Genomic DNA, 26,737 nt, shown 5'->3' on the forward strand with positions numbered 1-26,737 from the left:
TTTAGTATTGTGCGTCCCCTTCTATAATACTGATAGTGCTGGTGCACTTAAAGCGCCAGCGCTATCAACAGAGGGTGTTCCCTCATTTGCGGGTGCAGAGTCAAAGAAAGTCCTCAGGAGGTGCACTGACAGTGCGCCATATAAAAGGTGCCACACTGTCAGTATGCCTCCTGACAGCATCCCTCTGCAGGAGTTAAAGGGGGTCCCACTGACCCCGCCCCCCCAAACATCCCCTTACAGGCGGGTGCAACCGCCTGCAAGGGAATCTCTAATCCCCTTTTGAAAACAGGGAGCAGCTGCTCTGTGTTTTCAAATGAATCTGCTGCCCCCAGGGCAGCGAAAGATCGCAGCTGCTCCCAGGGCAGCGCTTTCACCATAATGGGGCGCATTGGCATTGTTGGCCCCCGGCGCACCTTTTCAAAGATGCGCTGGGCGCAAACAACGCAAATACGTAATATGGCCCCTGGATTGCATGTTTTATCCAGCTCCCTCATTACTGTATTATGCAAATCGTCTGTCCCTATACTCTGAATAAATGATGTCCAAAACAGAGGAAAGCAAGAGGATCTTAAAACTGTCGCCTACAACTCCTACTGTCACAGTTGTATATAGAAGAATCCAAAATTGCCCCTCTAAAATATAATGCAGAAAATGGCCATGGAAAGGGCAGAGTCAGCAAGAATGCCTCAATGTCCATTTTAGGATTTTCGTCTCATACCTTTTTCTTCCACGCCATATGCTTCCTGTCTCCTTGACTAACTCATACAGGCACCTTCTTAGACTTGCTTTCTCCTTTGTCACTGTTTCCCTGTCTTTTTCTATGTGATCCTTTTTCCCTTTTCTGCCTTTACCTCTCTTGCTCTGGGTCACAGTCTGATGATAGACAAGAAGTCCCTGCCTCAAGTCACTGGAACAAATGAAGCAATAGAGAAGAAACTTCACTCAGCATATTTCGGAAGTGGATACAATCATGTAAAATGTATAGTAAGTAGATCACCACACATTTAGCATGGTCTTTATATTTTAAGTAAAGATGAGCAGTGACACCGACCATACCAAGATGAGGAGCATAGTGTTCATGTCAATGAATGCAGCCATAGTTGCACATTCAATTTTGGTATTCGTTGGCTATTAGAATGCTGGTTTCTTTTGTAAACACAATTACAAATATGTATGTGAGCAGTAGAAAACATTCTGAATAATAGATAGAATACGATATGTTGGGCACCATCTCAGGCATTTTAATAAAATATGATGCCATGCATACTTTCCCCAAACTATTGTATTAAATATCACAATCTTTCTTCATGTTTAATTAAAAACAAGCAAGTCTTACAAATTTGAAACCTAAGTAGAAAATAGTTGGACATAGATACTAACAAAGGGTTTAACTTTGGAATTTTAAACTCTTTGCGTTCCTCTGATAAACAATTTCTCTCCTGTACTCGCGCGCCGGCAAGGCCTCACAGATATTATTAGCTTACAGGGCCCACACGGTGGGCATGCCGACACCGAATGCAATATCCCAGGGGGGGCAGTGGGGAGGGGGGATTGAATTCCTGTGTCCTTGAAACCCCTTAAACAGCAAGAACAATTTTTATGATTTTGTAAACATAACTGTCAGCATTCTGTAAACTCAATATCAAAGATCAGAGAGGGCCTCACTTCACAGAAACTAAAGTTACAGTCTTAAAAAGTGCGATTAATTTGAAACCATTCATAAATGTGCTAGAGATCTTTGTCCTACTCATGTAAGCAGAGTAGTAAAACCTGAAGCACCTCTGCAGCCAGGGACTACCCGGTAGTTTGCAGTTTCATGAGCTTAAAATAACTACTTGGCAACACAAACTGGAGGAAAATAAGCCATGTGTGTATATATGTGGTACTTATTTTGCACAAACCAAGCCGAAAGGCAATTTTGCGTTGGGCACGGTCAAAGCAAATATATTTGATATTTATTTTTATAGAGCACGATGTTTGCCCAAGGGCGTCTTTGCGCTAGCTTCTGCAAAACAGATATATACCCTACCATATGGAGACCCACATCTTCCTAGAAAGATGAAAATAACCAAGGGGCTGATTATGATGTTGGTGGGTCCGACACCAATTGCGGACCCACCGACACCTGCCCTTGCGGTCCGCCTGCTGCATTACGATGCGGCGGGCGGAGGCATCGGGCAGGGGGACCATCCGCTGTCGTTCTGACGGGCTCCATGAGCCCGTCGGAGCATCGGAAATGCTCATAATCCCTCAATGACAGCGGCTCCGCCGTCAGGATTAATGTAGCAGCCTTTCCATGTCAGCCTTTCCAACATGAAAAGGCTGTCGGACAATGACTTTGGGGGCCCCTAGCAGTGTCCCCTTCCCTCCTGGCACTCCGCTATGGGGCCTGGAGGGCACCTATGATGCCCCGCTAAACATCCCTGCACTGCGTGGCAGGCCCCGTGAGGTCGCTGCCACACGGTACAGGGATGTTCACAAACATTCACTTTGCTATGGCAGCTTGTGCTGCAGGCCTTTTCCACCCACCGCACAAGCTGCCATAGCAAAATGGATGCATCCTAATTGTGAGGTCGGAACCGCCGACCTATGGTCAGGCGGTTCATTGCATCCGCGCGACATCGTAATCAGGGCCCATGTCTTCAAATGTTTCCTAAAGGTGATTAAATCCTGCTGGGCTGTGAGGTGCACAAGTAGTTGGTTCCAAAGTTTGCAAGTGGAGTATATCATGCTTCTACCACCCCATGAGGCAGTGCAAAGTCTAGGTACTCTCACCAATTTAGAAGTTGCTGACCTAAGACATCTTCCCATATTATACCAGACAAAGTTACTCTTTAAGTAGGCTGGACCTGTATTATGGAGGGCTTGTGTGCTGTACAGAGTGCATTAAAGACAACTCTCTTATTTATTGCAAGCCAGTGGAGCTCCTCCAGGTCCTTGGCAACTGATTCATATACAGTGAATGAGTGATTGGAGAGGAAGCTGCATTCTGAGAATTTAATGCATTGGTCTATAATTTGTCATCCGTTAAGTTCTTTCCTAAATGGAAGCAGGTTTGGGGAAATCATGATGGATACTGGGATGTCACTCCACATCTGGATGTGCCGATGGATATGGTCTGTTGTCTTTATTTCTTTTTTGGTCTTCTTCATCTCCAGTCTAAAGTTGTCCTGGCTTCATGTGGACCAAGAGCTACCAGAGCTGGGGAGCTTGACAGCCAAATAGGTGGGGGTGCCAGTCATGATGCCTTGGTAGATGATGCAGTTTGTTTTGACGGTAGCGTGGACCTGCAAGTTGAGCCAGTGGTATTCCATCAAGGTGTGGGTGACACAGTGATATTTTCTCAGCCCTGTGATGATGTGTTGGGGTTTGTAGGGGGCCCTTGAGGAGGGTTAAATGTGGCATCTGGGGGGCCTTTGAGAAGGGCATTATCACCATTCAGATGTGAGACTACAGGCTCTTCAAAAGCAGTTCTAAATGCACTTTCTGGGCAGAACAGTTTACATTTCTTAAAAGTTGTGCCAATATGTATTGCTTTTCATTGCTCTGTGTTCTTTGAGGGTTACGTCAGTGTCCAGGTGAATCCAAGTGACTTGGCATTGCATGAAAGTTGTAGTTCAAATATGTCCAGGTTCTGACATTGAGCCAGATTTGTAGCGGGGAAGTTGGCAATTAAATATTTTCAATATCAGCTAAATTGGTACTGATTGGGTTCTAAAATTTGAATCAATACAAGTATTTGCAGTTTTAAATCTTAAATGTAGATGCCAATTCCCACAACATTTCAGAGTCCTGATTTAAAATAGAGGCACAATGAGATATTTTTTTAGGTTGAAGTCTACCAGATAGAGCAGCTGTCTAGTTTGCTAAAGATATCTTGGGGACTTTCGGGAAGCTTTCCTGGGAATGCATTTGCTTTGTTGTTTGTAACTCACATTTGCTTGCTTTCTATTTTCTGGCTTTATTTTTTTAGGCTGCCAAGCACAACTTTGTCTATCCCATGGAGCATTACCTGATTACCATCACTCCTTGTATTTTTCCACAAGTGTTTGTAAAAAGGCCTTGAAATCTTGAAATCTTGTTCTTATCTTGTCACATTTGCTGTGCATTCAAAGACAGAGGTCAATGTCAGGCTCTGTTTTCAGAGGGTGCTTGGTGTTTACTTTTCTTCCTCTGACTTCAAAGTGAGAGGATTTAGGTGACAATCTTGCTGTGAAAGGATATGTCTGTAAATGAATTGTGCAGCTATTTCAGAATATATCAGAATCAGGGAAACACAAATGTAGTACTTTTGGGGGTAATTCTGAAGGGTGGTGGAAACAAATATTTTAATACGATCAAAACAAATCAATACACTAGGTTATGACCATTCTACACATTATCGTTTGTGTGCTATATACTTTTAAAAGCAAAACTGTGTGTCTGTGCACATGTAATGGTCATTTCAAATGAAAATATGTTGTCTGTGATGGCAGAGCGCTACCACACAATGCATACTCCACCTTATTCCACTCTACTCAGCACCTCTCCATGCCACTGCACTCTACTTTGCACCACTCCACTCTGCTTCACTCCATGCTTTTCCAGTCAGAGTCTCTGCACTCTGCTCTACTCTGCACCACTCTATGCCACTGCACTCTACGTAACTTCACTTTATACCACTCTACTCTACTTACTACTTTACTTTCTGCCAATGCACTCCTCTCTGCTCTACTCTACTCTGCAACATTGCACTCTTTGCCACTGCTCTCTACAACCCTCCAGTCTAATCCACTCCACTGTACGTAACTCTACTGTGCAACACTGCACTCTTTGCCACTGCACTCTATGCCACTGTACTCTACCCCACTGCACTCTATGCCACCGCACTCTACACCAGTAAACTCTATGCCAATTAACCCTACTCTATTCCACTCCACTCTATGTCAATCCTCTTTATGCCACTCTACTCTATGCCCTCTATCCTTCCCCACTCCACTCCACCCTGCACCACTCCACTCTACGCCACTTCACTCTACTCTGAAACAATCTTCTCTAAGCCATTGCAGTCTATGCTACTGCTCTCTATGCCACTCTGCTCCACATTATGCCACTCCACTCTGAATCATTCCACTCTGCGCCACCCCTCTCTATGCTACAAAACTCCACTCTACACCACTGCACTCTACGCCACTGCACTCTACACCAATAAACTCTGTGCCAATGTACTCTACTCTGTACCACTCCACTCAATGCCAATCCACTTTATGCCTCTTTACACCACTCTACTCTATGCCACTACACTCTACCCTGCACCACTCCACTCTATGCCACTTTACTCTACTCTGAAACAATCTACTCTCTGCCACTGCACTCTATGCCACTTTACTCTACTCTGAACCACTCCACTCTGCCCCCCCTACGCTGCAAAATTCCTTTGCAATTCTGCACTCTATGCCATTGCACTCTACGCCATATACACTCTACACCAATAAACTCTATGCCAATACACTCTACTCTGTACCACGCCACTCTATGCCACTTCACCCAATGCCAATCCACTCTACGCCACTCTAATCTACTCTGTACAACTGCACTCTACACTACTACACTCTTTGCCACTCTACTCTACTCTACTGCACTCTACCCTGCACCACTCTACTCTATCATGCACCACTCCACTCTACACCACTTCACTGTACTCTGAAACAGAGAAACAATATACTCTATGCCATTGCACTCTACACCACTCTACTCCACTCTGCACCACTCCACTCCACTCTACACTACTCCACTCTAAGCCGCTGCACTCTACTCCAAGCCACTGCATTCTACGCTACTCTGCTCTACTCAGCGCCACTCTTCTATGCCACTGCACTCTACACCAGTATACTCTAAACCACTACACTCTACAGAACTGCATTCTATACTAATGCACTCTACGCCACTCTACTTAAAACCAATGCACTCTACACCACTGCACTCTATGCCAATGTATTCTGCACCACTGCATTCTAAGCCACAGTACTCTACTCTGCAACACTCTTCTCTATGCTACAACTCTCTACCCTCTGCACTTTACACCACTCTACACCATTGCACTTTACATCACTGCACTCTATGCCACTCTACACTACTCTGCTCCGTTCTACTCTACATCAATGTACTCTACACCATGCACTCTACACAACTGCACTCTTCCAGACTCTACTCTGTAACACTGCACACTTTACCACTGAACTCTATGCCACTTAACTCTGCACCGCTGCACTCTATACCACTAATCTCTTCTCTGCAACACTCTACTCTACGCCACTCTACTGCACTCTACGCCACTGCACTCTACACCACTCTACTCTGCATCACTGCACTCTACACCACTGTACTTTATGCCACTACATTCTACTCTACACCACTCTACTCTATGCCACATCACGCTATGCCACTTTACGCCATTTCATTCAATTAACTTTACTCCACTCTGCACACTGCACTCTGCACCACTGTACTTTACTCTGTACCACTCCACTCTGCAGCACTGCATTCTATGCCATTGCACTATAGGCCACTCTGCTCTACTCTGAACCACTCTAATCTAGGCCACAGCATTCTATGCCACTGCAATGTATTTGGCTACATTGGACACCGCTGCATTGGACTGGTGTATGTGAATTAATGGAAAAACTAAAACTGAGAATCAACATTGGATTAAAACAAATCATGGAAAACTAATTTTTAGTAAAGACAATTTTAGGGAAATACAAAAAATCGAAGATTAAAGGAAACATTTTAAAGGACAGGAAAAATGCAAAATTACATTCAAATTGGATTTGGGGTAGTGAAGAATTTTTGGGTTCAGAGATGTGTGATGATGGGTTTTAGGGGTGACAGATGTGTGAAGTTCAGTTGTAGAAAGGTATTTTTAGGATTCAGGGATGGGTGGAGTTTAGGCACGGTGAGGGTGTTTTAGCTCTCAGGAATGCATGGAATTTAGGGGTTGTGAAGGGTTTTTAGGGTTAATAGCAGTGCTTATTTTGAGCCGATGGTTTCAGATGCTGGGCACCGGCACTTAATTGCTGGCACAGGCACTTAATTGCTAGAATTTGCACTTATGACAGCTGTCACATGGTGGCGCTGTTTGTGTAATTTAAAGATAACCAGAAAAACAGTTTTTTAATTCAACATACATTAAAAACAACTAATACCTGACACCCAATCCATTCTTAAAGCTTTGGATACCTTGAACAGTCTGAATTGTCATGCTTGTAGCAGTGTGATGGTTAGTAGTTGTGTAAGTATAGTGGAAATGTGTGGTGCAAAGTGCTTTGGCCTCCTGACAATTTGTTTTTAACAAATTAAATACTGGTTAATGGATGATTGGAGAGTAGGGGTGTTGAGGCTTTTTTAGGGTTTGCAGATGGGCAGAGTTTTGAGCTGGTGTTTTTTTTTTAAGGGTACGTGATGGATAGAGTTTAGGGGTGGTGAGGGATTTAAGGGTTCAGCGATGGATATCATTTAGGCATGGTGAGGGACATTTAGGGGGCAAAAGTGGATCATGTTTAGTGGTTGTCAGGGATGGATGGTGTTTACAGGTGGTAAGGGGTCAATCAAAAGTAGTGCCTGACAGTGTACTGCTCTCTACATAATTCCCTCTATACCGCTTAACTCCATTCTACACCACTCCACTCTACGACGCACTCCTCCACTCTACGACACTCCACTCTACTCCACAACACTCTATTACACTCTGCAACACTCTACTCCACTCCTCGCCACTCCACCCCATGTCACTCTCCTCTGCACCACTAACTTTTAGCCATGGTGAACAGCTGGTGTACAACATGGCTAAAACATTGGAAAGCCAATAGCTCTGGCATAGCTGAGACCTATTGGCTTTGCCAATGCCTGTTTTATACAGGAATGGAAAGAATGATCCATGTAAAGTTGTCAGACAAGCGCACACGGCCCCACTCACACACTCACAATTTTCAATATAACCAAAATCATAAGCTTTAAAACTAAAGAGCATCAGCTAAGATGATAGCAAGCTTGTGCTAAATCACAAATAGATTAGTAGCCTTAATGTGTGATTGATTAGTTAGCATAAGGTATAAAAATCGATCGTTCCATTAAATACCATTTGCACATGGTGTTAGCACGTTTTTTGCACCAAACTTCAGCTTTTGTAGTTTTGAATGTTGATTAACGTGCAAAAACAGTCTTTGCAACAGTTATTTTCCGTCAACATGAAGGTAAGAAGGTAAAGTCGCTGCTCCAAATTCTTCAACCTGTGATGTTTTGGTGTACAACATTAGCAAGGAGGCTGCAAAGCAGAACAGGTTTTAACACCAATATTAACATGCTATTAGAAAAGGGGTAGGTTTATCACATATTGAACACTGCTTGTTTACAATCAGAATCTATGCATTAGACAATTATTCAGCTTAAGACCTGTGAATGCGTTATCCTAGCTAGGTTGTACAGTAATAAGGTAGTCGAATACGATCTCATTTTGCAAGTGTTAAGGTATACTTTGTATGTGATATATTCCACTATACTAATTCACCACCAATTCTTTATAAGTTCCAGAGTAGTGTGCTACTCGCCAAAAAAGCACTTCAACACCTCATCAGGGATAGCAAGCGCTATGTAAATGCACACCTTTTCCCTCTTCTATCCCTTCACCATCTTTCTCAATCCAAATAACTGACTAACATATCCACTGCTCAAATTACTTTCATATGTCACTATACTAATTCACCACTAATCCTTTATGGGTTCTGGAGTAGCGTGCTACTTGCCGAAAAAGCGCTTCGACGCCTCAACAAGGGTAGTAATCGCTATGTAAATGCAATTACAATACAATATGTGGTATAAGGTTTAGCAAGGTTTTTGGAAGCACCGTGGCGTTCCCTAATCAGGACACATCTCCATACTACCTGGGATTCTCATCCACTAGAACTAGATGCTTAATTAACTCTGATTGGTTAGCTCAGATCCACTGTCCAATGTTATTATTTATTACATTAAAGGGCTGTATATCTTGATTGGAAGAGCACAATCCTCCCAATCCTGCTAGAGATATTTTTAGAATACTGTGCCTAAATTCATGTGCCAACTGAATTTGCCATTTATTTCACTCCAGCTGAGGCTGCTTGGTTGTCGATTGCCTAGTCTGAGAAACTGCTGTATGGCGCTTCATCAGTGGCCATCTGTGTAGCTTTGATGCAGTGTCATGCACCGTGTGGGTGTGGTATGTTTGAACATCATTATTCGGAATGGCTTTGAGATGTAGGCGCAAAGGGATGTGCTTCTGAGGTGTCAGCCTTCATCAACTGTATGGCTTTTGTGCTGTTTTGTGTGTATGGAGATGCTGTATGACTGTCTGGTGTGTTTTGTTGTGGGAGAGTGAATGAAAGAGATATCTAAACAGGAGTCAGTAATGTCAGTAATGGGAATTACTCGCGGTAACAGTTTTAATTAACTGATGCAAATAAACTACATTGAATTGAAGTTTACAGGGGCAATATAGGTTGTTAAAGGACATACTTTATATATATATATAAATATTTACATGTATTTATACTAGACTCTAAGGTTTCACAAGGCACCTGCACCTAAAAAGAGAGTAAGGAATTGTGTAAATCAACTCGCTGATAAGGGTAAAAAAAGGATATGTAAGGAGAGATGGTGGGTTTGTACATCGATTTACTCAAGATGTCATGTTTACAGGTGCAATATTGGTCAATAATGGACATTGTTTTACATTTAACTCACGTCGCATCTTTACCTAAAAAGGAATTTTAATGGTAGGATAAACTGTATAGTTTAAAACAAAAATCCTTTACAGATGTTAGAGTAAATGGTTTTTAGTTGCAATGTTGTATTTAAGCAATTGTATCTGAACGGTTTTAATTGGTATGCAACGGTTTTAACTAACTGTGCAAATAAACTTAACTTGACTTGACTACTCGTGGTAATGTGCTGTAAGGAGTGCAGCGAGAGTCGACTTGTTGGCATATCTGGTCAGTGGTAGATGAATGTGTTCCTTTGGGTGATTGTGTCATATTAACCAATGTTAGGTGCTGTTGGCGTTTCGTGATAACTAATGAAAAGACATGTCTGGGCTACTTCAGATCCGTTTGCTATATTCTGTCTAAAGTGTTCTGTTGGGGGTTGGAATAGCCTTTGGGATGAGACAGCCTACAATTATGAACACAAAGATCACATAGTGGTGATTTGGTTCAGAAAAAAACATTGAATATGATAGCATGTTATGATAGCACCTTCATTTCAGATAAAGGAAAGCCATATAAGGCCAGATAAGATAAGTCCTTGACATTGAACTTCCGTGGTATTCTTGTCCATGGCTGTACCCAGCCCACTCCAGCAATGTTCAGATTGGGAGGTGCAACCACCCTATGTGAAGGAGTGGTCACAAAGTACTCCCCCACTTCTTGCGGTGGATGCGCCTGATGGGAGTTCTTAAATCGAAAAAGGAAAGGTGTTGAATCAGTTGAAGGTTTGGTGAACCAACAAGAAAGAGGGAAAATTAAAGAAAGCGGGTAGAAGAAAAGCGAGGAAGGAGGTGTCAAAGAAAAGAACAGGGACATCATGCTAATAAATGAGAGAAACTGAGGGTGCAGAAACAGCACTGCTCCAAGCATTGAAAAGCTGACCCAGCTGTGATGCAAGGGCCATAACTCAGTAAACCACAATGAAGGATCCACCCACAGACCATGACAGCACTATTGCGAAGAGAAATGACAAAGAGTGACTTAAGCTGATGAGAATTATTGTAAGAACGGCCCAGCCCAAGTGCATGACTCACTTTAAATGCAACATAAGTGCAGCAGCAGAATTGGCACAGGCGGGGTCGTCACAAATGAAGGGCAGTTGGGGTGCTTTGCCTCAGACCCCACCCATTCTAGGGCCACCCTCTCCGGTTACAACATGTTTTCAAATTAAAGGCCTCCTCGCCTATTCGTTCTTAAAGAAGCTAAGACTACATAGGCACTAGGTGGCGCCAAATACTGTGTTTTCACGTTCAGGAGGGCACTTGCCTCCTAATGACGATGAGCTGCATCTTTGATCATAAACATGAGGGAGGGCCCGGAAAATATGTGGCCCAGGTACCACTGGTCCCAGGCTACTGGCATTCCTGGACAAGGGGTTCTCTAAATGTGACGTGAGTGCAGTACCAGTAAGTGTGGTGTAGCAGCTTTATGAAATATGCACTTTAACTATGCAGATACTGACGGCCTTTCTCTAAATCACACGAAGAAGAGCCAAGCTGATATTTTAAAGACCAGACAAGTAAACACAAAATACTCTTATAACTTCAGATCGTGATTCAAATGTACAATTCCTAAATGAAAGACTGTACGTTACAAGTCACGCAAGAAACATTAGCCCTGCCCCTTGCCGCATGCGCGCCTAAGCATCACGAGCACCTCTTCATTACAACAACGGCAAAGCCAAATAGGTCTTGGCTTTGGGACATATTGACTTTGCCAAGGATTCAATCTATGTGGCACAGCAACGCCAATGGGGCGCCGTTTGGCTAAAGAATACAACAAGAATGCTTTGCTCATCGCGCGGTACGAGAGTGCCTGAAGAATGACGCAGCCGTTTATCGTGAAAAGATTTTGCTACCAATCCGAGGTGGATCGGTAACTAAAAGGAAAAATAAAAGTGCCAAAGTGTTCCTTTATTTATGTGTGAGGGGGAGGGGAATGGGGGGGGGAAGCGGGTGTGGGAGAAAGAAGGGTTCTGGAAGCAAGACGGGTGGGGGCAGAAGCAGCATGGGGGACAAGGGGGGGGGACTGGGAAGCAATATGGGGGTGTTGGTGGAGGGCGAGATTTTAATGCAGGTGAGTGGAGTAACACGAGGGGCCTGGTACAGAGCGGAAACAATTTAGGGGTAAAGGGGCAGAAACAACATGGGCACTGGTGGAGGTGGCAGCAAAATGGTGAGCGTAGGGCTTTAAGTGGGCCAGGTCCTGCCGGTGCTCAGCACCGGCATTTAAAAAGCAGGTGCTGAGATGAGCCCCTATCGGGCCCTCATCTTTGCCCTCTCCCTCAGGGTCCTTAATATAAAAAGCTGACAGTGCCTATTTAAAGGTATGCCCGCTGGCTTCAGGTATCAACATGAAAATAGCGAACAGGTACCGCTCCGAAATACGTGTTGATATAGTGACAAGAGGTTAATTTCAGTTGCAACAGCCGCGAACTCATCTGTGTAAATCGTGAAATGGCTGGAGAATAAATATAAATGTAGAGTGCGTTTGCATAATTACACACACATTTCATTGACCTAAAAAAAACATACGTTTTTACAAAGACGCAAAATGGTTACTTCAACTAGTGAAAAAATGCCCTACAAAATCGTTTATGCTCGTGCAAATACTGAAACTAACATTGTACGTGGTTAGAGAAGGGAAGGGACCAAAGGCTCGGGACGTGAGTGGTACAATTAAAAAAAATAATGACTAATAACAGACTGAGGAATATATGTGAGTATTTGTGATCACAAATGCGGAAGACTAGAATTGACGCAAAAGAAAATGCATGAAAATGATAATTTTCATTTTGTTTAGGTAAGACAACATACATCGTGTTCATGACGATTTCAAAAAGAAGAATATAGGTAAATAATATTACATCGCAAGGCAACTTCTCATGGCACTTCTCCAAGCTGTATTTTGGGTACAATCTCCTAATGTACTATGGCATGGTATTCATTTAATTTGGACATGTATAAGACGCTGAAGTTTTATTTTGGGCAATTAAAAGACTCAGAGCTTGGTGCCAGGTATACCCATAGGCACCAAGACTCCAAGCATTAAGCATTTGTATTTCTCCTAGTCTTTCCCTGCTGCCTACAAAGTACACACAAGACCTGAAGCAGTCATCTTCCTGGACTTCCAGGAACCACCCAAGGTCTTTCAAACTATTCAAGAGGCTTCGACTGGACACCTACATTCACCACCTTCATTGACCACAGAGGCTCCCATCATAGTCTCAAAGGCTGAGGGACGAAAACAATTGGGGGTCAGCGTGCCTTGAAGGCAGGATGCAAAACATCTTGAGTCAATCTCTGCTGACCCACATTTTTCTACTATCATTATCATACAGACATCACCCTGCTCACGCTTACTGTAAGTATCTTATCTCCCAAAGAGAGTAGAAACCAGTTGCAGCTCCTAGTGGGAGTGCTGCGGGGCGGTGGGGCGGGGCGGGGGAGGGGCAGGGTGGGGGTAGTAAACTCATGCATACGGCCGACTGGAGTTAAGTACATAGATAAATCAATAAAACGAATTACATTGCGCACGCTGCAACGCAAAAGGCAACATCAGGGTTCAATATTTAACAAGAAATATATATATACACAAAGGCAAATACCCCCCAAACAGAATGTGAAGAAATATATAACTTTGTGATATCAATTTATGGATACAATAGATAAGATTAAATAACATGTTAAACACATGAAAGGATTAATCAGTTGGTGGTACAATTCATGTTTGAAATCACAATTCCTTCTCAAGGTGGAGGAAAATTGCCAAAAAGAGCTCCAGCACCGACGCACGTTTCGGTGTTTGACCCCAATGTGGGTCTCACCTTCTTCAGGGCGCACCGATAATGTGCAAACACTAGGAAGGACGTGCCTGGAACAGATGACTGCAAAATTGGCAACAAAGGATCAGATAAACCACGAATACTCAGTGGGCTCTAGGCCCAAACCAACTGAAATGATACAGCCGAATTCCCAAGTCGGGAAAGAATAATACCGGCATCCTAGAAAATAGGACCCAGGCTAACAAGCGGAAAATTCTGAGTAAACAGTGGGTCCTCGTGGGGGCCACTCAGTGCACTCAAGTATGGGGCCCAAGATATGCGTAACAGAATGTCCAAGGTGGATATAGATACTTAATACACCTACAGGTAGAGCGCAGCGGCAACTAAGTAACCGTCCAGCCACGAGCGACGATCAGGCGGGGTACCAGCAGGTTCCCAGACAGCTGAGCCAGGGAAAAGTAAACAGGAAAATATTGAGTGGACACCCTCTTTAAATGGTATAGCATATCTCTTCATTGATATGTGTGTGTTTAGCAGAAGCAGTTAACTCATCATTCATCTTCTGGCTATGGCGGGTGTCTCCTTTTGAAGATGGCTTACTTAGTTATAAGGTCCTCCTGTCACAAGCATCATTAACTCACATTTTCATATAATCTGCTGGGTAAACAATATGCCAGGCACATAACGTTACATTTCTGATATGCACCCAATCTAATTGCAGATTTTGTATTTTGAGGCCAAACTACCTAGGGTATAGGAATGTGATAACAGATATGACTACTTCTGAAATCCCAATTCAGAAATAGCGTATATTTTCTTATGAGATATGGGCCCTCTCCAAAGCAGCTGGGGGTCAGCAAAACGTTCTGAACTGCATATTATTCAATTTAAATTGTGGGAAAATACCATGTTCAATATTTTTATAGGTGACCAAGCTGACATGGTCATGCTGGCCTGAACCTTAGCTGTTGCATTTGAACGGGTATTCTCCAGTATCATACAGAGGCACATACAGATTAATAGGCAAGACCCAAAACATCCAGAGTTTCACTGGAGAAACAAAAGAATAACATTGTTTTAGAAAATGTGTATAACAATCTCATAACAGGTCTCAGACAAAAATAGGGATAAAAAAATGTAAGGGTTCAAAATGAAAAATAACAATAGGGAATATGCTATGCATCTGGAATGTCTATAATCAGAATATATTACTACAGCACATACTGTTAAAAGGGTTCTTTAAAAAAAATAGACATAGCCTAATCCTTCATGAAATGCATACAGGGCAGAGGGGTATAGACATTTAGAGGCCTATTCACAAACTACATGTTGTAGTATGTATATCACCACTATCATAGTACTACTAACATACTACAAATTGCTGTTCACAGACCTACATGCGTTAATCTCTACCTCTTCTTCTCCTCTATTTTGTGGTGTGGAGGTCTCTGCCCCAACTGCGGAGATCTCCACACGAACATGTCTACATTTCAGTAGTAAATATGAGAGGGACGGGGGAGTAGCTATAAAATGGGAAATACTTATTACTAAAGGTGAAGGGGTTTAGGGGAGGTAGGAGGGCTTAAGGGAGCACCAAGAAAGCGTTTACTGAGGGACATGCACCCACCCATATTAAAGTAAACCCATTGTTATTCACAAACTGCATTTCTATATCAACTATAGCCGAAAGGGACCGAAAACAGTTGTAACTGCACTGCAAATCAGAGCTGGAGTAAGTCCAGCACCACCCATGGCTACTCACAGGTACTACAGCACCCTCCTATAGAAGATAATGGAGGTGGGGACAAAACATAAATTCCCATAGGAAATTACATTACAATAAATCAATTTATTTAAAATTTTGTAACATATATATATCTATTTTACTGTAAAAAATTTAATTCAACTTATAAATCAATATAATTTGATTAAAATAATTTAAAAACCTATTTCCAATTTAAAAATAAATGTAACTTTGAATAATACATTATTTTAAATTAATTCTATACATAACTTTTAGAAACTTTTACTATATAATAAATAATATAAATATTTTATTTTAAGTGGGTAAATATTTAAAAAAACTTTAATAATAATCTTACTTTAAGGTAATATGCTTTAATTAAATATGTATGTATATGTATATATATGTATATACAAATATATAGTTAATAGAGCAGTAGTATTTATGAGTACTAGTATATATTTAAAATCCATATATATGATTATTTTACATTATTAACAGTCAACTTACAATATTTTAAGTATTGTTTGCACTTTAATTAACTCTTCAAAATGTCCCTATACTTTACCACCGGGAGATCTCTGTCTCCATTGTAGAGTCTCCACCAAGTATGCGGAACATCAAATAATATCATGAAGTCACTAGCAGTAGTAACTTTACAGACCAATATTATATTTTGACTGACTCCACGCTTTAATCAGGGAGTGTTTACATGCAAGTTTATATTTTTAGGTAACAGTACACTTATAAATAGTGAATAGCCAAAATTAGTCAAGTTACTCAAAAGTATAAAGGTAAACTTACATTCGTAGATTTACTCACATGTAATATTCCTGTTTGTATTATTGGAAGGTGGAACTTGGGCACTGGTTTACAAATGAATGAGCCAAGTTGGGTGAGAATTTTCGTAAAAATGCATTGATATTAGTAAATACTTTCTAAAATATTGGCTTATATACCACAAGGCAGTCTATCTAAGCTTATTAAACAGGATAAGTATATTGATCTTGGATGAAGGAAATGCAGTCCAATGTTTATTATGGGTTACAAAGAAGAATTAGGAGAAAATAATGGTGAGGATATTGTAAAAGAAATGTATAAACAATGAGAGACATTAAATAACATATCACAGAAACTATGCATATCGGCTTATGTGCTGAATCAGGTAAAAGTTTTTTTTCAATGTGTGCATTTTAGTTTAGAAAATAATAACCATTAGGAAGTATTGGAGGAGTTCACAGGCATCTAATATGAACACCAAGCCAAATTAGCTATGCTCAAGTGCTGTAGTAGAACAAGCTAGATTTATTTTTAAGGAACAGTGGATAGAATAGATTTTGTGCAAGTTATTTTGGTGATGGACTTTACTGCAGACCAACTATTGGGTAGACTTTGTTGTAGAACACATACTTACTGCAATATGATGAGGAATACAAGATGTTGGGAGGTTTTAAAAACATACAATTGATTATGATGCACCACCCTTTGCATTTAGTAGGACTATAGCTTGATTTCTGTTGCAAGTGAGTGAATACAATAACACCCACTGAAGAGCCCCAGTCTCACCTCTCCACAGATTTGATTGACAAAGTTATTCATTACCATATTGCATCCTCTCAACCGGTGACCTACATAAAAACACACGTGGGCAGATTTATCAATCAATCAGTAGATTTGAAGAGCGCTTCTTGTCACATGTCATTCTTTCACTCCGCGCAATGCAGCAAGCCCCCTTGCTGCACTGGTAAAGGGGAAAGGGTAGAAATGTGCAGTATTTACTATTATACGGCACATTCCTATCCTTTCCTAGAGCTGGTGTAATTTTGGCTGCCTAATGCCAATGCAGGCACCTTTGCATCATGTTGAAAGCGTGCTTGCTTTGTAGGCAAGATTGTTTTTTGTGCAGGAAGGAATGAGAGGCGTTTTCCTCTTTCTATGTGTGGTGCATAATACAGCACATGTAGAAAGAGGGAAAAAACAAGGAGAAATAAAGATATTTCTTCTTGTTACACCTCACCTGGAGAGGCGCAGCATTTTCATGCATTCCCAGGTCTATAATTAATAGTAAATGTGGGAATGCACCAAAATCCATGGGTGGATGTGTAGGGACATTCACGCTGCACTGATGGAATGCCTCCATGCCACAGAGTTACTCAATGCAGTGATAAGCGCTGCCTTGAGTTACTCTGCATTTATCAAGCCATGCAGGACCATAAAAGGTGACCTTGCATGGCTTGATAAAATCTGACTTAGGTTTTGCGTCACCCTTTCACCCGGTGCATGCACAAGGGTGACGCAAAACATTGATAAATGTGGCCAATAGTGTGCTAGAGCAGCTTATCATCCTGATGATGTTTGTAAAGCCACCTCAAAATGCAAGCTTCTGTAAGCAAATGGTTCGGCAAGCACTGATGAAATCAGGAACCAATACCCCACAACAGCCAGAGTAAATGAAACATTTTCAATTGTGATTGACAGTGGGAGGGCCAGTCCCCTTTGACAAGCCTTGGGACAGAACAAGACGTTAAGAGGTCTGGCACAAATGAAAAGTCAACAATTGCACATTTATGGCATTGTCTTTGGATAGGATGTATTGTAGCATAAAGTAAAAGTTCCTTGAGGATATTGTATAAATTTGCCCCTGCTTTGTGGGTTGGTCAGAATGAAGATTTCGACAACATTTCAGACTTGATCAGTAAGGCCAAACAATTGGTGAAAACAGCTACTTGGACGCAGTCCTTGTAGACTGGGCAATGTAAGTACACATGTAAGTTGGTGCCCTGTAAGTGGGGACTTACTGCTCCAATCTCCAATTATGTCCCCTATCCAAATTAGTTTTCAACTACCCGCCTTTTTATATGCCTCCTGTTTACAGGTTGCAAGACTGTGTCAATGTAGCTATTGTTCACCAATTGATTGGCCTTACTGAGCAAGTACCAATCATTGTGGGCCACATTCTTCTTTCTTCTTTCTTTATTCTTTTCATAACATACAAATGATTTTTGTGCAATCTCTGTCCTGATGATGACCTGACGTAATACAGGTCGATACGCCGTTGACACGAACCAGCTGATTTATGGCCTCCGGTATTTAACATGCTTCTGTAAAATTGTCTCCTCCAGTATTCATGTTCTGTACCATTTCAAATGAATGCCCTCTCGCTGTTGTGGTCACCTTTCCACATGCCTCACATGTGCCGTTCACATTTTTTCTCACAATTGCTATGTGTCTTACGTATACCGCTTGCACAATCATAAAGTAACATTATTGTTGTCCCAAAGTTATTCTTGTTTCTACTATGAATACAGACCATGATAATCAATCCTTGGTGTTTCTCTTTTTTCTATGTAATTACTTTACTCTATGCAAATAATTACTTAATTATTACCTGTTGAGACGTTGTATGTTTCTATACTCACCCAGGTCTCAACTGGGTTTATGGGTTTTATCCTTTTGTTGATAATTGTTCCAGTCTTGTCGGGAGCACAAATTTTGGCAAACAATTTCCTATCAATGAGATGGGGAAATGTAAAAAGGCCTGTGACAATCCCATTATACTATCCAAGGATATGTTCATGCTGTTTTAAACTTATTTTATGAAGTAACAATGAAAGCCATTTTGTGAGATTATTACTCCTTCCATGCACAAACATAACATTCATAATTGTCTTCTCTGTGGCACAACCCATAGTTTTCCACCCAGGAATGTTCAATTGACTGGAATAACAGCCTTTACATTCGTTATTACATCCCGCCCTGCAAAATTCTTTCCTGCAATTATTATCAGTGGTCCATAAGCTGTTCCCTAAACTGAAGGTTATTCCAGTGCCATCCATCACATGAAATATGTCAGCTACGAGAAGCAATTATTTATCACTTGATCATAATTACAATAGTAGTTGACCATAATTACAATACAATATAATTGAATAACTTTCAAATGGAAGCATGTAATAAGGATCACTTTGGCTATTTCCTCTTTTTCAGCAATTTAACAAGATTGCCCCTATGGATAATCCTCATAAAGGGAAAAGGCACAGAAACAATTGTTGATGGTGACCATTGATATAGTAGGATTTGTAAGCTTGTGAAATGAGTGATCATGTGAAATAAAAACACAAAGTCTTTCTTATTTATTTATTTAGAACTGTTTGGGTCCATTTAACTTGCAAGTATGTTATGTAAGAGGAAGCATACCAGCGGGCATCTTTTATCAGCAAAGTAATATATGAATTAACAAACAGGAACAGTTCCTAACCGGGGAGACAGGCCTCAGTTGCAAATATAAAGCAAAAACAATCAGAAAATAAACTGTGCTTTTAATGCGAAGTCCAATTTAAAATCTTAGTGATTCGAATTTATTACAGTGGGAATTACTGAGAACTGAGCAGAAGAAGCCGGAAAGTCCCCTGATTTTTAGCGCATTTCAATATTACTTGTAAATACTTAGGGGCATATCAGCAAGGGCCGGCAATAATTATCGCTCAGCGCTCTTAGCGTGAGGATAATTATCGCCGGCCAACTCTGAATTTTATCACGGAGATAGCGTGCTATTAGCAACGCTTATCTCCAAAGCGATAAAATTCAGAGCGCAAGCTGTCAAATGTGCGATTATCGCTGGAAATCCAGTGATAATCACACAACTTTTGGCGAAAGCTTGCTGATAGGGCCTCACATACTTAGCCATGATATCCACCTTCCATAGGATATCATGGATAAGTCAGTTTCAAAGCAGGCGTAAGGAAAGTAGCGATAACAGAGGTTATCGCTACTTTTCTTGTCACTATGCTGCTTTGTGTGAGGCTTGATAATAGGAGAAATGTCGCATAGCGACATTTCTCCCATTATTCTGGGCAGGAACGCCCACTTTGCATCTCATTAGAGATGTAAAGCTGGGCGTTTAAAAAACAGGCGCTAATGCAAGGTTTCACGCGCTAGCGTGACCTTGCTGATTAGGCATTAACATTATCGCCGCTTTTTGTCCGAAAACGGATGCAAAAGCGGCGATAATTTTCTATCGCCTCATTGCTGATATGCCCCTAAATAATTTAACCTCTCTCTAGCATTGCACACCTTTCTCCCAAATCTGCTGCTTTAGTTATTTGTTGCAGGAAATAGTGTAATAACTTTAAGAGAAGGGAAGCAATGAGCTGCCTTTCTGCTTCATGTGCCTGTCCCTGGCTCTGTCTACTCTAAGGTCACTTATGACACTTTATAGATGGTTGACAGAGGTGGGGAACTGTCTCAGTGAGAACAGTGAACGCTGCTTGAAAAGGCCATCCCTTTTACCACATGAGAGTTTGTTTAGCTCTTTTAACAGTCTCCTTAATGCGAATTCCTTAGAATTGCAATTCCTTTTAGCGTTTTCAAATATGCATTTTGTTTGGAGATTAGGAAAATCCCTCTCCATAAAATTAATTGACTACATTATTTTTATTACCAAAGTGCAAGGAAGCAAACTGAGCGAAAAATGATCGTTTAAAGTTTTCACCAGATCATGTTACAGCTGTAAGTTTGTGCACCATAAGGAATTTGTCATATTTATTCTGGCAAAGTATTGAAACGTGTATGTTTTGAGTTAGTTATATGGGTTTACCATTGTGTGCTGCATTACTCCGAATATTTTTTACAGTCTGTGCTACATCAAAATTGTATTGCATTTCAGCTGTTTCAATGAGCAACATGTTGCCTCCCCTAGGTGTGCTCAATATTGTAGCTTTGTCCACTCAGTGGTAATACAGCCAGGAGTTAGGCTCTGTGGAAAAGGTATGGGGGAAAAGAGTCAGAAAGCAAGACTGACTATGCAAAGGCACAGGGAGATCATTAGAGAACGGCTTTCAAAATGTATGGAAGGGCAAAATAAGTCAAACCACAACATTACGTTTTATGGGCACCAGTTAAAGACAGATAAAAACTAGCATCTGGCTAAGGCAGAACATAATAAAATCAAGAGGAGAGGCTCAATTGACACAGGATTAGGACTGAACAAAAACTGGTTTGTGTACGCCATCGGGTATTTTACTTTCAATGACCCCTCACTTGCCGCTTGAGCAGCATGACTCACGCTGAACCGGTGAAGCCTTCACCGACAGTGACAGTGTGGCAGGCCACATAATGTGGCAGCAGTTAGAAACTGTTCATCAATAGTGGTAGAATGCACACCGATGTTCTTCAATCAAAGTTTTATGATGCTCAAAGGCAATTTTTTAGGCATGCAACCCTGGAGCGTGCTCTGTCCGTGCACGTAAGGAGTCTGGTCAGTCCCCCATACCCAGCATGCACAGCCAGCAAATGTGAATTGACAATCATATAAGTTCAAAACATTCCCTTCCTTTTTTAATCCATTTTAGTCCATTAATGATTCACTTTAATCCATTCATTTTCATGTTCTATGTTTCAACAACAAGTTGAACAAGATGACTATTGAGGCATTTTCGAGCGGAGACGGGCGCAGACACTCACCTACCTGGTTCTTGGCTGCAGTTCCTGGGACGCACACGCTGTTGGTCTCCCCTGCCGCCGACGGAGTTCACGGCCACAGTCGGGGGAGACTACAGCTCCCAGCAGGCTTAGCGCCACCACCACCTGACTTCCGCCTACCTTCGCGCCCGGAGGCGCACAAAAAGGAGAGGCTCCCTCGGTGGAGCGGGGGCATTTTCGAGCGGAGACGGGCGCAGACACTCACCTACCTGGTTCTTGGCTGCAGTTCCTGGGACGCACACGCTGTTGGTCTCCCCTGCCACCGACGGAGTTCACGGCCGCAGTCGGGGGAGACTACAGCTCCCAGCAGGCTTAGCGCCACCACCACCTGACTTCCGCCTACCTTCGCGCCCGAAGGCGCACAAAAAGGAGAGGCTCCCTCCGTGTCGCGGGACGCGCGTGGGCGACGCCGGGCTAAGCCCGGGCAAAGGGCGGGCCGTCTGTGGCCGTCCGGGGCTGGCCGAGGCTGGGCTGGGTTACACTCTGTTTCATTGTTCCTGCGAGACTTATCGACTACAGACACCTGGGTTATTGTGCATGTACCTACCAGGTTGTATTCGGTATGAAGGGTGTATTTATATTTTAACTTTCATTGAGGAACTTTGATAGATCCTGCATAAGGCTTTTTTATTGCTGTTTATTTTGTTTAGATTTGTTTTGTATCTTTTGTGAGCCAACCATGTCCACAGTCAATAAAGATAATGGACGTTCCAACATGGCCACCCTTGACAACTACCTTGTGAAAGTAGTCGACAAAATTAATAAAGAGCGTCGACTTTCTTTGGGTCGGGGGTGTTCGTCGGCCCCCCCACTTAGCACTCCTAATTCACCCACTTCATTCCCTACTCTGTTAGGAGATGGTAGTAACAATCTTGAATGCCCTGTTCCCTCTATAATGGCTAATAATGAAGTACCAGACCCTACCCTGACCGCGCCAGATTTGCCTCTAGTACTAATAGCTCCACGCTCTCCGGCCCCGAGAGCGCAGAGAGTATTAAGATCAGGGAAGGGTGGTGCGAGGCCAACTATCCCAAAACGGGGGGGGAACCACCAAAACAAAAAAAGTTTGGACCCCCTACCAGGAATGCTATCAGTGATCCAGGTTTAGAAACTAATAATACCCAAGTAAAACTAGACCCTAAGCAGTTGGAATTTCTGATTAGTATAATTGATAAGAAGCTTGGTAATATTATCATGCCTCTCATGGATAGACTTGATATTCTTTCAGAGGAAATTAAGAGGCTGGGTGGTCTTTTGAAAATACATACAGGAACAATGGTAACCATAGAGGACCCATTAATAGCTAAGGCTTCTGAGCCAAAAACTTCAAAAATCCCCAATGGGGGATTATGTCCTAATACTGTAGATGTATCTAACTCTATGGTGGGCCAAAGCTCATCATTAAAATCTACGGTAGCGGACAAGCCAGGGAACACCGTTTTTAAACCCAAAAGTTATGGTTACTCTACGCCTAATTTACCCCCGGAATGTGCGCCATATGTGGTGGTGCTAACTAATGTCCCGCCACTTCTGGACACCGGGTCTCGTAATAATCAAGAATCTCACGAGTCCCTTAAAAACAAAACGGTGGCTTGGCTCAATCGAGAGTGTGGTTACCCAGTATCACAGTCTGATCATATTTTAACTACGACCAGAGTTAATTGGATAGGGAATTCCCCCAAAAGTATTAATGGTGACTGTGTGATCGTCAATTTTAACAATCCCCTATTAGTTACTACTACTCTGCTTAGAGCCACATCTCGACCTTTGAACGATCAGGGAATTTTACTCAGACCGCTGGGGTTTTTCTATCAACATGTAATTAATAAACCATCTAATGTTTTGAAAAGGGGTAGTGGCAGTACCCATTATGTGCCCAACGGGTTTGAGGTGGTTACATCCAATCGGTTTCAATGTTTGAGCGGGTTGGATTGTAACGATTGACTGGTTTCTGATGAGGCGCATTGTGAAGATGGAGTAGTATCTTGTGATGCAGTGTTTGAGGGAATCACCTCCGGGCCGCTAGGTAATGTGAATATTCCTTCTGACTTTTGCTCATTAATTGGCATTGCAGGTGATGCTGAGGGGGCCAAAGGAGTCGTCCCCGCAACAGATAATCACAGTTTGAGTCTCAGCATATCTTCCCAGGTTGAGGTATCGAATCTCCCTCTGGGTTTATGAGTAGCTCCCTTGTCAGTTGGAATGTTGCTGGCCTAGCATCTAAAGAAGATAGCCCGGGGTGGTCCGAATTTGTTAATCTTTTTGATATTTGCTTTTTCCAAGAAACATGGTGCAAAAATTTTTGGGGATACAATGGATAAGTTTCCTATCAGTCACCTGCTATTGCATCTATCTCCGGCAGAGCAAAGGGAGGGCTTTTAGTCCTGATTTCCATCAAAATTCCTATTTCGGTTAAAAAACATGTTTTAGTGGGGGCCCACTCACAGATTTTATGGTTATGTGAGAAGGATGGTAGAAACATTCTTCTTATTAACTTTTATAATAATATATTTGACAGCACTAGGCACTTGGTGGTAGATGCACTGAGAAGTGCACTTGATGATATTATCGAGGGCTCTAATGTTGTTTTTGAATTTATTCTGGTGGGGGATTTTAACACTGCAGTTTGTCCCCTCTCCAATCAACGTTTGTGTGGGATTACTAACCGGTTTGGGGATGTGGACGTCCATTTTCCTCACAATAAGTATGGGGATTCTCTGAACCATCTCCTAGCGGCCCTTGATATGGAAATATTGGTTACTGAAAAGAATGATCAAGGGGAAAGTATCCCGACATTTACAGGGAGGGGGGCAAATACTGTCATTGATTTTATTAGCTTTTCGTCTAGTCTTGTCCCTTGGAGTTTTACACCTAAGGTTGTGGATATTATGCTTAGCGACCATAACTGTATTGTTGAAGAGTTTGTTTGGTGGAATAAGAAACCCGTACCTATATCAGGGATCATAGATAATATTGAACCCATAGACCCAATGGTACAAGGTTAAGATGGAATGGTGACAAAGCGGTTTTATGTCGAATTCTATCATTTATAGCTGCCTATCGGAAATCGTTGCGATTCTTGAGCAGGCTGAGGACAATGCCGATTCTGTTCAACATTTTATCCGTATTAATTCCATCATAGATCAAAAATTTACTAAATCGACTGTGAACAAGTGTAAACAACATAAAGGATGGTTCGACCATGCTTGCACTTGCGCTCTTAATGAGCTTAAAGATGCACTTGCCTCAAAACCGAGAATTAGGGACCAGGTGTCTCAGCTCAGATTAAACTATAAGAATACAGTTAAGCGCAGGAAGCTAGAATTACAACATGAGGCCTGGGATAAATTGTCACAGGCCGCCGATCAGAAAGATTGTACTTTATTCTGGGCAACGGTTAATTGCCCCTTCTTAAAAGATGAGAAGGTTCCGGAACTAACCTCTATGGTCAGTATGGATTCATGGATTTCCCATTTCTCTATTATTTTTGATTCAGACAATGTTTTGGCCAACCATAATGACTGTTGGCCTATAGTGCCCTTGGATATTAGTATCACGGAGGTCTTAGATAGTATTGGTGCTAGCAAAGGTGGAAAGGCCCAGGGCCCCGATGGGGTGCCCATCGATGTTTACAAGCTAGTGCCAGAGGTATGGGGTCCCATGCTGGTTAAAGTCTTTAATGCCGCAGTTTGCTTTGGGGTACCCCCAAGCTGGGAGGAATCTATTATTATACCTATTTTTAAGAAAGGCGACCGGGGGGAGGTGAAAAACTACCGTCCCATTTCCCTCCTGGATTCCTCTGTAAAGATAATGAGTAGGGTACTCCTGGTTAGGCTAGAAGAATGGGCAGAAAATAATGGCATTTTGGCAAATTCCCAGTATGGGTTTAGAAAGGGCCGTGGGACGATCGAGCAATGCCTGAATCTAGAACTTTTGATTGGGAAATATACCCAGGCCAGGAAGGGTTCTATTTATCTCTGCTTCGCAGATTTAAGTAGCGCCTTCGATTTAGTAGATCACGCTATTCTCTGGGCCAAGTTGATTGAAATGGGGGCCCCCGAGGGCATCATCTTTTTTCTGGCCCGGCTTTATGAAAAACTCCGTACTAGTGTACGGTACGGTTCCAATGGGGAGTGCACTACCAAATTCCGGATTGGGCGGGGAATAAGACAGGGATGCGTTCTTGCCCCCCTGCTTTTTACCCTTTTTATTAATGATGTGGACTCTGTTTTACAGTCAGTTGTGGCAGACGCCCCTAAAGTTAATGACACCTATGTTCCGGTATTACTCTATGCGGATGATGCCGTTTTGTTGTCCAGGACCCCGATAGGTCTTCAACGCTTAATGGATACGTTTTCACAGTTTATTTCTTCTAGAAAACTAGTGATTAATAAAACAAAAACCTATACCATGGTGTGTGGCCCGGGGAAGAGTAAACCTCATTCTTATTATATTGATCAATATAGGGTCAAATTAGTGGATAATTTTAGTTATCTTGGAATTACTTTTTCCAAGAATGGTAGTTGGGCCTGTGAGCACACCAGTGTTAGAGCTAAGATGGCTAGAAGCTCTAATGGGGTGTTTACTTTTGCCACAAAACTTGGGGACAAACGGATTAGTGACATGCTTAAGATCTTTCAGTCACGTTGTCTTTCCATCGCCCTTTACGGGGCGGGGATCTGGGGCTTCGCCCCGGCTGGGTGTTTGCAGGTGGAGGAGAATGTCTTTCTGAAAAAATTGCTGAATTTACCCAAATCTGTTTCTAACGATTTAGTACACAATGAACTTGGTATCCCATTTTTAAATGATTTGATTCTCCTAAGGCCATTATTGTTGTGGCGGTCAATTTGGTCGAAAGAAGAAATGTCATTAAATAGAGCAATCATCAATGACTGTCTCACTGCTGATAATTATTTTAAGATCCCTTGGATCAAATATATTGTCAACAGCTTT

The sequence above is a fragment of the Triturus cristatus genome, chromosome 8, assembly GCF_964204655.1.
Source record: "Triturus cristatus chromosome 8, aTriCri1.1, whole genome shotgun sequence".
Classification (NCBI taxonomy): Eukaryota; Metazoa; Chordata; class Amphibia; order Caudata; family Salamandridae; genus Triturus; species Triturus cristatus.